This window comes from Egretta garzetta, unplaced genomic scaffold (assembly GCF_000687185.1).
Source record: "Egretta garzetta isolate BGI_Z169 unplaced genomic scaffold, ASM68718v1 scaffold53, whole genome shotgun sequence".
In the NCBI taxonomy this organism is placed as follows: Eukaryota; Metazoa; Chordata; class Aves; order Pelecaniformes; family Ardeidae; genus Egretta; species Egretta garzetta.
Genome location: NW_009259312.1, coordinates 3,740,299 through 3,752,687, shown reverse-complemented (window position 1 = coordinate 3,752,687; position 12,389 = coordinate 3,740,299). Strand labels below are relative to the sequence as shown.

The 12,389-nt window shown below is 38.0% G+C and overlaps 1 protein-coding gene across 2 annotated transcripts in view; it reads right to left on the bottom strand.

The window, feature by feature from the left end:
- The window catches only part of LOC104124075 (cohesin subunit SA-2), a 50,542-nt gene that overhangs the window by 36,962 nt on the left and 1,191 nt on the right, over window positions 1-12,389 (bottom strand). The window contains exon 1 of one of the 2 annotated variants that reach the window (XM_035891983.1): window positions 12,261-12,370. The exons of the other annotated variant lie outside the window; for it this stretch is intronic. The gene's annotated coding sequence lies outside the window, so the exon portion shown is untranslated. Of the gene's footprint in view, window positions 1-12,260; window positions 12,371-12,389 lie in introns of those variants that run through there. 2 annotated transcript variants of the gene reach the window in all.

The window sequence follows — 12,389 nt, the reverse complement described above, 5'->3', positions numbered from 1 at the left end:
ATTTTACCAAGCACAGCCAAGGGTGGTCTCATTTAGGTTCTAGAATCCATTAACATTACAATGTTTCTTCAGCATATCAGACATGATTAGAATCTGCCATTACACTATATAAAGCCAGGACTAGCTTGATTCTATCACAGATAGCACTCACCACTGAGTAGTTTAATACTATGAGAGTCTGTAATGAGAACTAGTTCTACTTCTAATGATTTTCTTCATTGATCTGTGTAGCTTCTAAAAATCTTCTAAAATTACCAGAAAACAAACAAAACGAAATTTTTTTACTGTGTTTATACCCAAGATGTTTTGACTAACATTTTGTCAGATGATAATCAAATAGAAACACAGTTTTACTCCATTTTAACTAAGATCAGAAGAATTCTTAAGACAGTGCTAAGCCTCATGTGGGATACTTATGCACACTATTAATTTCTGTGCAATACTACTTTTCTTAAAAAGCTAGCTACATTTTAGATACTTAGTGAAGGTCAAAAGTCCCAGAGCCATTAATTTCTAAAGCTACTCAACTTTACAATAAACAAAAAACCTCTCATTAACTAAAACTCAAAACCTCATTAACTAAAACTCAACAGCAAATTAATACATAACCAATTTAAAATTGGTGAACTGTTTGGTCAAAGACAAAACACAAGATGATGTAAAAAATTAGACCTTCTATAGACTTTTTCTCTCTGAAATTTAGTCAGCTTTTAATGTGTTACAAGTTACAGTTCAAACTTGCTTACAGACTAATAGAACTTCGTTCTCAGAATTCTGTAAACTGTATATTCCCAGAGACTATACATTACTGTCAGACCAACTTTTTAACATTAATTTAGGAAATTTCTCTTTCAACTCTCTGCTAAAAGAGATCAATATGCCCCATCCACCACTAAATTTTCCTTAGTGTCCTGTAAGCTTCTACAAGAAGCAACACAACGCCACAAAAAAGTATCCAGGGCAATCCTGGTGCAGAAAACAAGAGAGCTGTTCCAGCACAGGACCCCACCTATACTAAGATGGCCCTGATCTCAGTATTTCCAGCATTGAATTTACTGTATAGACCTGTTCTTGCAAATTCTCATGCTTAACTCCCAAAGGAAAAGTTGGAATGTCAAAATCTTGAAGCTTAAGTCAGAACTGCTGAAGCCTCTCTTTAAAAGGATGCTTAACATGAAAACATAGCCAATCCAATTTGCAAAGACACACATTTATACATTCATTCATATTACTGTTGTAACATACCCAAAGAAAAGAAAATTTTGCTATCTCCTCAAAAGAAAAACAAGCATTAGAAAATCTGGGTAATACAAGCTAAAACATACAACTGCGTAACTTTCTGTAAAAACTGCCACTCAAAAGGGGCATTTCTAGGGATTATAAATCTGTTTGCTTTAAATCCATACACTGAGTTTTCAGGCGCTGCTGCAGCAAAATACTTCCATACAAACTAGTCATTTACAGCTGATCAATAGCATAGACAAAACCCAACATAATAGTCCTTTTCAAAGTAGAGTATGGGATCCTTGGTTTTCTTGTTGTGAGAACCTTACTGTATTCAAAACACAAACAGCTTAATGAATCTGTCATACCAGTTATATTTAATAAATATTAGTTAACTGAAAACTACCATTTATAATGCCAGAAGACAGATAGGGAAAACCTTCGTAACTTTTTAGTACAGGTATACAGTAAGTAATTAAAATAATTTTCAACTTAAGACTGCATTTTAAGACGATTGACAGACAGTTCTTAAGAAGCAATCTCAGAATGAACATTATTCTTACAGCATTACTTGTTATGAATATGCTATGGCTCCCCAGACTGGAAAGAAATAAACCTTAACAAAAAAAAAACAAAAAAAAAAAACCAAAAAAAACCTAGCACAGAAAAGCTTGAAATACCACACACAAAATGAACGAAATGCCATTCTTTCCAGCAGTCAGCATCCTACAACGCACAGACCTCCTGAAGAGTAGTATTATACTCTATTCATAACTTTTTTCTACACTACACTAAGCCAGAAGGGTAGAGTGACAAAAATGGTATGTTAATAAGATGATAAAGATTATTCTTAACTACACTAGTTACAGCATTTCGTTCTTTTTGACATCAAAAAAACTAGGGGTCATAACTGGCTGTTACTGATTTATACTGACAGAAATTGGGCTCAAATGTTAAATAAAGATTAGTTAATATTTGCAGAAGACTTTGAACATACAAAATGCTAAGTAAGTAGCAAGTATTAAGTCTTCCCACACACTCGTTTTGGCATGCCTCCAAGCAGGGAAGTCCCACAGAAGCATTTCAACAGCAGCAAGGAGAAACAGAGCGCTCAAGCAATTGCAGCTACATTCACAACAGTCCTAAGGAGCACCTGCAAAACTGGGGAGACTCAATGCCCACTAGCCACGTGCAAATTCAACACCAAAAAAGTAACTCCTGGTCCAACATGGCTTATATAAATGGATACAGAACAACCCTAATCTCTATAATCCTCTGTACAACCTAAAATGATCTGCAAAACTCCAAAAAGTTTGTACATGTGGCTTTCCCACTGTCTAGTATTTCTGACCAGACTACAACTTCACAAAATAAAATCACAGCCTACAGCACAGCTGTCAGTTTGATTATTCACATAGAAGCTTATTTTCAACAAATCATAGCTTCTGCCTAGAGCAGACCAGTTTTCCCAGATCTAAATTCTAAAACGGTGAGGAATTAAGCCACGCATCACTATGCAATAGTTTCTGATCAACCAACAGTAAAGCTCTTCCCGAACACCTAAAGAAAGACAGCATCTTCTTAGCTAGTCTAAGCAAGAAAAAAAAAAAAAAAAAAAAAAAAAATCAGAGGATTGCATGCTGTAAAAAGCACTCTGCAAGTTTTCTTCCAAAAGCAGAAGAAAACAAAATGCTCTGAACTGAGCCTAAAGTGAGGTAGAGAAGAGAGGCAAACAATGTGCCAGGCACTATTTGGTCGATTTCTCAGCACCTCTGAAGGACATTAATATTTTATGAGATTAAAAAATGGCACATCTTGTTTAATTGTCAGGTAGTCCCAGAGATGAGGCCTGTAGCCTCAGCGTGCCCCCCAAAACTCAGAAGGTAGGAGGGAGAGGAGTTGGGAGGGATGGGACTTAAGATCATCGCATAGGATGGTCCACATTCCGTAAACAGGCCAAAGACAGACCTCACATCTAGAACTGGCACTGCAGCTTCCATAAACCACGGAAAACTCACGAGTGCAAAGGCTCATAATAAGATCTAACCACAACAGGCTGGTAAGCATCCAACTGAAGGAGGAGGTCTAGCAGGGTTTTGACAACAGCATCTGATTAACCATGCTAAGGCTGGAAGAAAATCCTGAGGCAAGGAAACTCTTCTATAACCTTTCCTGAATCTTCTCTTACCCCTTCTGTCTCATTCCAAGTAACACCTGAACAACTTCTAACCAGCATGTAGACTGAAACCAAAAAAAAAAAAAGTACATGATCTTCCTGCCTGCATAAATTAATGCAAATCAACAACAGTCCTGAATTTCCTTGCAGAGCTCTAATTGATCTATGGCAGACTATGTAACATTTCAGAAGGAAGAAAAAAATAAAAAAGATAAAACAGAGATCACTACAAAGATTAGAGGATTACTTTTGGAACTGGCATATTGCCCAAATGGTTTTTAATGGTAAGATCAGGCAGAAAAGTAGCAGACAACAGCAGGAGTAAAGTTTTATTCTCCTGGTCCTACAATTATGGAAAACATTGGACCAGGCAACTGATACGACACTTGAAGTACTCAAAGGGGCAGTCCCCCTCAATTTATACTCTCACCAGCCAAAAACTCCTGTATCCTTTTCCACGCAGAGACAGCACCCATCAACTTCCACAGAGATTTAACTCACAGAAAACCACTCTTCGCAGTTTAGCTCCTTAAGCCAGTTCACCTATGGGGTTCAAATGGGTGGAAACCACAGGCAGAAGGCAAACAACAGAATCGTGTGCTGAAGACGCAGAGCATGTCCTGAAGACAGGACAATGTATTCCAAGATTAAGATTTTTACATAAAAGCTGTTATGTATACTTTATGTGGTTTAATAACTCAATGCCAACATATTCCACAGTAGAAACAAAATAGTGAAGGTGATGCAACTGGACACAGAACATACTTTTGAGATGGTTCTAGTAAGCATCAACATATTCTTACACTTTCCTGCCTTTCCCATCTTCCTTGGTATACTTTCTTTCACCCTGGTAATCCTATTTCATCTTCTAGGATGCTTAATTCCCTATATACTGTCAAACAGTCCTTACTGTAATGAAACTGAAAAACTTCAGCAAGTTTCTTAAACCCCCAAGCTACCAAGAACATGCATGGACTCAATCTTGCATCCAAAAGCACTGACAGAATTTTTCCATCTTTCTCTTCACTGGAGATAGGGGAAGACTAAGCCCATTTGTAGGATTATGCAAGAATGCATAAGTCCTCTCTGTAAACAAAACTTCCCTAACCAGTTTTGAATGCAAGGTACACTCCACAGTTTATACCCTTTGGCACAAAAAGGAAAAAACTTGAGAATTCAGCTTTACAGAGATTGTCACTACATTTGGGGGTGAATATAAAGAATCTCAATGCCTGACCTACTGGTGTATGAAGAGGATGACTTCCTGTATTTTCCTCTATCCAGAGTGTTATTGAACAAAAAGTTTCTAAAAATGTTTTTGACATTTTTATATCACACTGATGTATACAACCTGTGTCTTGCCACCTTTGAATTTTTTTGCTTAGCAGCAACTGCTGCTCTGAAGCACAAATAGACTCTCTTCTAAGTACACAACTTTATTAACTTTCATAAAACCACAGCATTGCTGAATAGAAATTGAGCAGTATAACCAGAAAGACAATGCAATGCAGCAAGAGAAATAAAATGCCTAAAGACCGATTTTCCTGATTATTTTTCAACTGTCAAGACACAGGTCTTGAGTTTACAAAATCTGTTCTATTTCACAGCAGAGTAGTAGTATAGCATACAGACATTGCTACAGCAGAAATATTTTAATTCATAAATATTTTAAAAATTAAATAAATACCAATGTAAATGCGTTAGGTTTGAAAATAGAGCTTATCAAAGTAGGTCGAATGGAAGCCCACTTAATAAAACAAGAGCAGCCTAAACTTGGAATATTGAAGACAAAAATGTAATCCAGCAGCACATGCGGAAAAAAACCCAACATTTTTCCATTATGATAGAATTATTTGCCTTAATAAACCATTTCTATGTTTGGTAAATCAATATGCAAAAGCCATTTCACCTTTTTTTGAACACTCGTTTATTAGGCGAGTAACAACAGACCTATACCACAGATGCAAGAGACATACTTGTGCAGCTTTCCTTTCTGGTTACCATAGTTTCAAATGAACTGTAGATTTCTAGAAATAATACTTATGAGAAGGAATAAAAATACCACTGCTTAAATATGAAACAGCAAGAAGAATCATTTTGATCGGTATATGAATGACACTTAAGCGAACAGGTAAATGCTCAGGAAAGGAAGTTTTATTTGCAAGACCTTGCCATAGATGCAGTAGCGAAGCTTGAGCACGGACAGCAAAAGAACAAAGATAGTAAATGCGACCAGAGGGAAGCAGAAAGTAGGCACTAAAAAGTCATTCTGTAGCCATTCACCTCTCTCTCTTTTTCAGTAATTCCCAGTAAAAACCACAATCAGCTCTAAACCAGGTCATTGGCTTCCCAAGCCTCCATCATCAAGGAATACTTTCCAAACATATACCAGGGAGCGGAAGGGCATGAACGTTCATAGGAGGTTAAGATGACTTTAAGACCTGAAATAAAGACCTTCCAATGAGAACAGCATAATAGGTTGCCAGAGAGATTGTGGAAACTCCACCCTCTGAGATACTCAAAACTTTACCGGACCAATTCCTGAGCAGCCTGGTCTAACTGGACAAGCTTTAAGCAGGAGGTAGGACTAGGCCTCCAGAGGGCTTTTCCCTCCCCTATGATTCCATGACCTACAACACAAGTGATTTTTTCATTGTGGCATCACTTCTAAGAAGTAACTGCCCATCCACAATGCAAAGCTTTGTTTTATGTGAAGTTGAAGTATTTTGGATACAGTTTTCAAAAAGGTACATAAAGCAGCAATAAAAATAGATAGTATATGGCAGCACACCAGACTAGAACTTTCCTGTAAGAATATAGTTCCCATGCCAAAATAGTACAAAATAACAAGTTTAAAAATACTTGTTATTCAAATTACAAATATCACAGCCTTTCCTTTTCAACTTTGTTTAAACTGTATTCTTTACTCTAAATCAAGATACAACAGTCCGTTATAAATTCTACTTCTTATTTGTCTGCCACAAGCATAGCACTGCCGCATGCAGACTGCAGCCACCGGTCATTCTTGTTTGGGGAAAAAAGAGCCTTTATCAAGTTTCCCCATTTTTTTCCCTTGGAAGAAATATCATACTTAATCAGTTCTCTGTTTCTAAGAAGATCAAAAGTGAAATGAAAAATATTGTCAGTGGTCAGGATGTACCGCCTTATTACTCAAATTAAATTAGTTGAGCACTTAATCCATAACTATAAAAAAAAAAAAATCTTATTCCAGGACTCATGCGATACAAAAATCACCTTCAAATTAAAAACCAGATGCCTCAAATGCACACTACATGAATTACAAAACTGTGTTCCTGACACTTACTACTTACATTGGGGTTTTTTTTTAGTAACTTCTGTTTATCTATCCATTCAATTGCCCACAGTAAGATAATAGAAGTAACATATAGAAAACAGGGAACTTCAATATTCACACCCCTACTCCATACGAACTCTCCTCATACTTAAGACTCCCTGCTGGAAGATTACACTCTGACAAACAAAATCAGCCAATTACATTACTTGCGTATTATCTGCTTACTAAGACTTTATATGGTCCAAATTTCCAGAGCTGATCCTTCTAAAGGGATGCACTGGGACTTTTACCTAAAGAAATAACAGGTAATTGCATGAAAGACAGAAAAGCCTTATCTTGAACAGCTTCTTTTTATTTGTAAGCAAAGTAAAAGTCAATCTTTTTCTCCCAGAGGAGATGCTACAAGAAGATACTATTTCATAAGACTTAAGCTGAAATCCTATGGTAAGTAAAAAAATGCAATTCAGCCATAACCAACAACTAAAACGTTACCTTAAAATCAAAAATATTCATTGCTTTCTAGGCAGATCACATGTTAAGCAACAGCAAAATAAGTGCATTAAGTCGTCTTTGCTACATGACCACATGTACTACATCACCACATCTTCCCAGGAAGCATCAAACTGACAAGCATGTACCAACATCCGTCACTAAGGGGGAGCGGGGTGCTACCGGGGAAGGGAGAAATCAGGGGAAGCCTGGGGGTCAGGTTAATTGTCCTGCAGATCACCCAAAGCTCACTCACTGGCCAGAAGTTGAGCAGCCTTTCACCAAACCTTGGCAGCAACTTGAAGCCCATTTTGGAATGCAATCCCAACTAAATAGAACATGCATTCCTAAGGTTGGTTGTTCCTTTTTTAAGAGGTCAGTAGTTTCAGAAATGTCAATATATTTGAGTCCTTTTCATTATTTTGCTAGTAGAAAACCCTGAAATTTGGACTCTAGCTATAATTCTTCTTATCAATCTAGACCACCGCAGACATACATATTACACGGCAACACGCACTATTGGAGACCTTTTTCAAAATACAAGCAAAACTCATTGGCTTGCCCAATCAACCCTAGAACAATAGGAACAGATGCAAAAATACTTTAGCCACACAGAAGCGCTAATAAAAAACTGCTGCAGAAAATAAATATTCTTCCCTTGACTTTAGTGCCACACATATTCCCTCACTCTAATCCAATGACTAACCTTCACTGAAATAAAAGTGCAGAAAAATAAAATGCATAAAAGGTTGTGTAAGGGCAGGACTAATAAGCCATCAGATTCAGAGCCATGAGAAAATAACCCATTCATCTACTTTAAAAAAAAAAAAACCAAACCTAAACAAACAAAAACCAACCATCACATGCTCTCATCTCCAGATACTTGGGTTTGGGTGGGTATTGTGATTAACTTCTCAATGACAAATCACAATGTATCCTCCAATATATGCCAATCTTAATCTCCTGATTACATACTTTTATAAGAATAAGGCCTCAGGAGGGGGATGTTATAGCTAGTTACACAATCAACAACCATACAGAATAGACAACAATAAAGTACATACCTGAACATAAAAGTGTGTACCTGGAGAGAACATTTACATGACAGCTAACTTAATTTCCCTCTGAAGTCACAATAGGACAAGAAGTAACTACATACAAATGCAGTCCTATAGGTCCTTCATTTCTGACTCAAATTGCGATATTAAGTTTAAAAACAGCCTGTGCCCGTGCTCCTCCATGCAACTCTGTAGCCAGTAAAGGCTAGGAAAAGCTAAGTGTCACACAAAAGCCAGGGGAGCACCTTGGGGGATCAAATTTTCCCACATCTCCAAAATTGGGTGCCAGATCTCTCCTCAGATCTGACCAGTTGAGGGAAAATGTTTGTGAGATGGGAGAAAACATCTCACCTTCCCTTCCTCTCTACCCAAGATTTCACAGATCTGATTTTCTTAATAGTGCAACACTTGTAGATACAGGGATACTAAAAAGGGATAGAGTATACTGTGAAATATTGCAATGGCATAACCCATCAAATTTAGGACTCTGGTCTATTCTTAGTGAATAGATCCCAGCCATCAAACTGAGCATCAAGAAAACGGAACACAGTTTTTGCGTTGATACCTGAACACTGAAACATCTTCCTCGAGACAGAAGACAGTCAGACAACAGCCCCTCAAGCTTCCCAAGCTGAACAAGTCAGCATTAGCCCTACATTTGTCTGTGGTCATCTAAATGAGGGCCACCTTCAGAAGTTTCCCTTACTTCATACTTACTCTCCAAAAGAAGAAGAAGAAAAAAAAAAAGGGCAAGCAAAAAACCCCACCAACTTCACGAGGTTCTTATGAACCGCAACATGAGAAAACTTAAAAGAAAATAAATTCTATTTAAAACAACATACGATTGAAAGTACATCTTTAATCTCCAACTCTTAAAGAAGTTTTTACTGCATCACCCATAAATAAATATGTGACCTTATTAAAAGTCACATCAGATTTCAAGGCTTACCCTTAAACCACAAAGATGCACAACTTTCTGAAAGCAGATTTACCACATGGGTCTCCCTCCCGAGCCTCCTTTACCAAACCTAAAATCCAGGTCTTCCTGCCCCATGGATTGCCCTCCCACGGCCTTCTCAGGCAGGCCCCCCCGGGGTGCAGGGCTAGCCAGTGCGACCCCCCAGCCATGTTCAACCACCACCCACTCAGCAGATCCAGTTCTTGCCCCAGAAGGAGCCCAAACCCAGGCCAGACTGCAGCAAGTAACTCGGCACACAGTGAACTCCCTCCTGGCAGGAAGGACTCCAGTTATCCATGACGTTTAGTCTGCCTGTGGCCCCATTTAGGTCCACCTCTGTCCATAGCCAATGGGACAGAAAGGTCAGGATGCAGGAAGAGGACCAGGGCAGATCAAACTGCAGGACTACCAGGGCCAGAAGAGCTATGGGACCACAAAGAGTTCCCATTTTTACTTAAGCTTTGACTTTAAAAGTGATCTAAAATGTTGGATCGCATTGAATCTAACCAATGCAACAGACCTATATGTCACTGTTTAAGTTTTCGTGATGCATATGGAAAAGAGCTCTTTCCATTCCTACACAGATTTGTTGTGCATAAGCTTCCTATTTTCCAACCCAAAACTCCAAGTCCCTACCCACCCCAGTTTCCCAAGAACTAAGTTATCACTTCATTCTCTCTTCTTCGTCAATGATCCACATATAAGGAAGCAGAAGTTTTCAGAATGTGAATGTTTTAAGTGATACTGAGAAGGTGAACAGAGCTTATTTAAGAATATTAAAGTGATATGTTGATGGCTGCTATCAATCACTTCTTTCCATTACAAGACTATTACTGAAGCAGATGAAGCTCTTGGAAATTCTAGCATCTACCTGACAGAGACACAATATGCAACACATTCCTTTCCCAGTATCTTTTCTTAATCCCTCACACACACACACAGAGAAACAGAAAAAACCCCCAAACAAACCCACCACCAAAAGCCAATAGTACCATTTTGGAAATTCACACCTACAATATTCTCCTAAGTTTTCAAATTGATTGGAGAAGAAACGGTCACGCTGTAGGCAGATATCACACCGAGTTCAAAACCTCATCTCATCTGACAAAACACAGCATTCCAGTAACACAACCAAGAAGCGTAAGTAACCAGCAGAAATATTTGCTTACTTTTGGGGATTCTTTGGTGAAAATAAACAACCAAAGTGTTTAAGGTTTCTGCAAAACATACAACCTGTTTCTGTTGGCACACAAGTTCCAGAAAAGCTAATCTCTCCTATAATATTTGCCTGCAGGGAAACAACCGAGACGATAACACCACAAATGAAAATGACAAACAAGGACTCTCAAATCGTTCTAAATTTGAACCGCAAGTGACAAAAAGCAATCTAATTTTTAAAAGTTCATAATGTTCCAATGTACTAACAGTATTTCATGATTTGACTAAGTCCAATGTAGTTGCTCCCACCAACAAGAGCATGTACTTTCAAGTGGTGCGTTGCCTGCAGCTATTTTCTACAGGAGGCTGTAGTAGCATGTAATATTCAAGAGAAACTGTCTACATTACTTTTTTAAAAAATAATTCAGTTGCTGTTGATAAGCTATACTGAAACAAAACTAAAAAGAGCGTTTAACTGACAATTCTATTTACACTCCTTCCAAGTGCAAATTATTTCATTCTGCACATTTATGCCTTGAAAGACTTTAACACGTAAGGCTGGAATGCGATATATTTATGGAATTTGAGTTAGATTAACAGCCAGCTAATGGAATACTTCTATTTTAAAAATGGAACGCTCTTCGAGTAGCACAATACATTTTTAAACCAAAGATTTTAATAAGCTATGAACCTACCAATTTTTCATCATTTCACAGAACCCAATTTTTTAAAACATATTAAAATACCATGGTATCATTAATTGGAACCAACTTACTCAAATCAGTAATTTCAGCTTTCGGTTACAAAACATCAAGATTTTATGTCTAAAAGAAAAGATCTGTACACAAATTTTGACTAGTCTTAAATACAACCGTAACAAACCCTTACATTGCTTATTGACTTTATTCACTATTATCTTCCTTCAACTGTAAATGGATGAAAATACTCCAAAAACATAACTGGCCCAAGTACATAACTTGGGAGATAACTGAGCACTGAGAAGTTTCACAGGAAAATTAAAGAGTCTCTCCCATCCCCCAGTTCCATGCCTGGGTGGTTTTACTTGTTTGAATTTAAGCTTATACAACATCCAAGGTTAAGTTTACCCCACTTAACTTAATACAAGCAATAGCAACAGAAATTCACAAGATTTCTTTCACAGGTTGCATAAAACCCAGCCGTAGACAGCACTGTAAAATGTAATTGGTTTTGCTAAGAAGGACCCACATGATCTCCATCAGTTATGGAGCAAGATCTATCCATTACAGATGAGAATTAATTCACATTTTTCTCCTTCGTAAAACTCTGAAGCTTCCGTAGTCTTTGTTTAATTAATCAGAATGGTATGGGGATTTCACCCCACTTGGCTTGGGTGCTCAAAGCAGCAAAAAGATGGTTTATGCTACCTGCCTTCTCACGCGTTGTTTCATTTTGCAATGAAACTGTTATCATGGTTATGAAAGAAACAGTGTTACCCAGCAAAGAGCCCCATACAAGGTCTGTGGCATTGTGATTCTGCGACTGATCACCGAGACTTACCCGGAAAATTAAGAGTTGGGAATAATAAGCAGGTAATACCAAGAAGATGGAGATGAATGCCTGTCAGTTGCACAATCACTTGTGGTATTTATTTAACATATAACCAAGCAGCCAGCACATGGATATTTTATAAGTCCTGGCCAGTTCAATACCAGATAAACACTCCAGAATAGCAGTAAATGCACAAACAAATACTGGATTTAGGGAAAAGAGAGTATGAAAAGGGGGAAAAAGTTGCTTCAAGTGGCCCAGCATTGTAAATGAGAAAGAAGTCATCAATCACCAATCGAGACCGAATTGCCAAGAGCGGATAGCGAGACCTGCGCTTGGAGAACATCTTACTGTAGGAAACGCTAGGAACTCTAGCTTCTGGTCATGTGAGACAGGATCGAACAGAACTCCCAGGCAGCACAAAAACGTTCGTACAGCGGCGTCGAGGGAAGCGATCCAAAAGGCGTTTTCCTCCCCTTC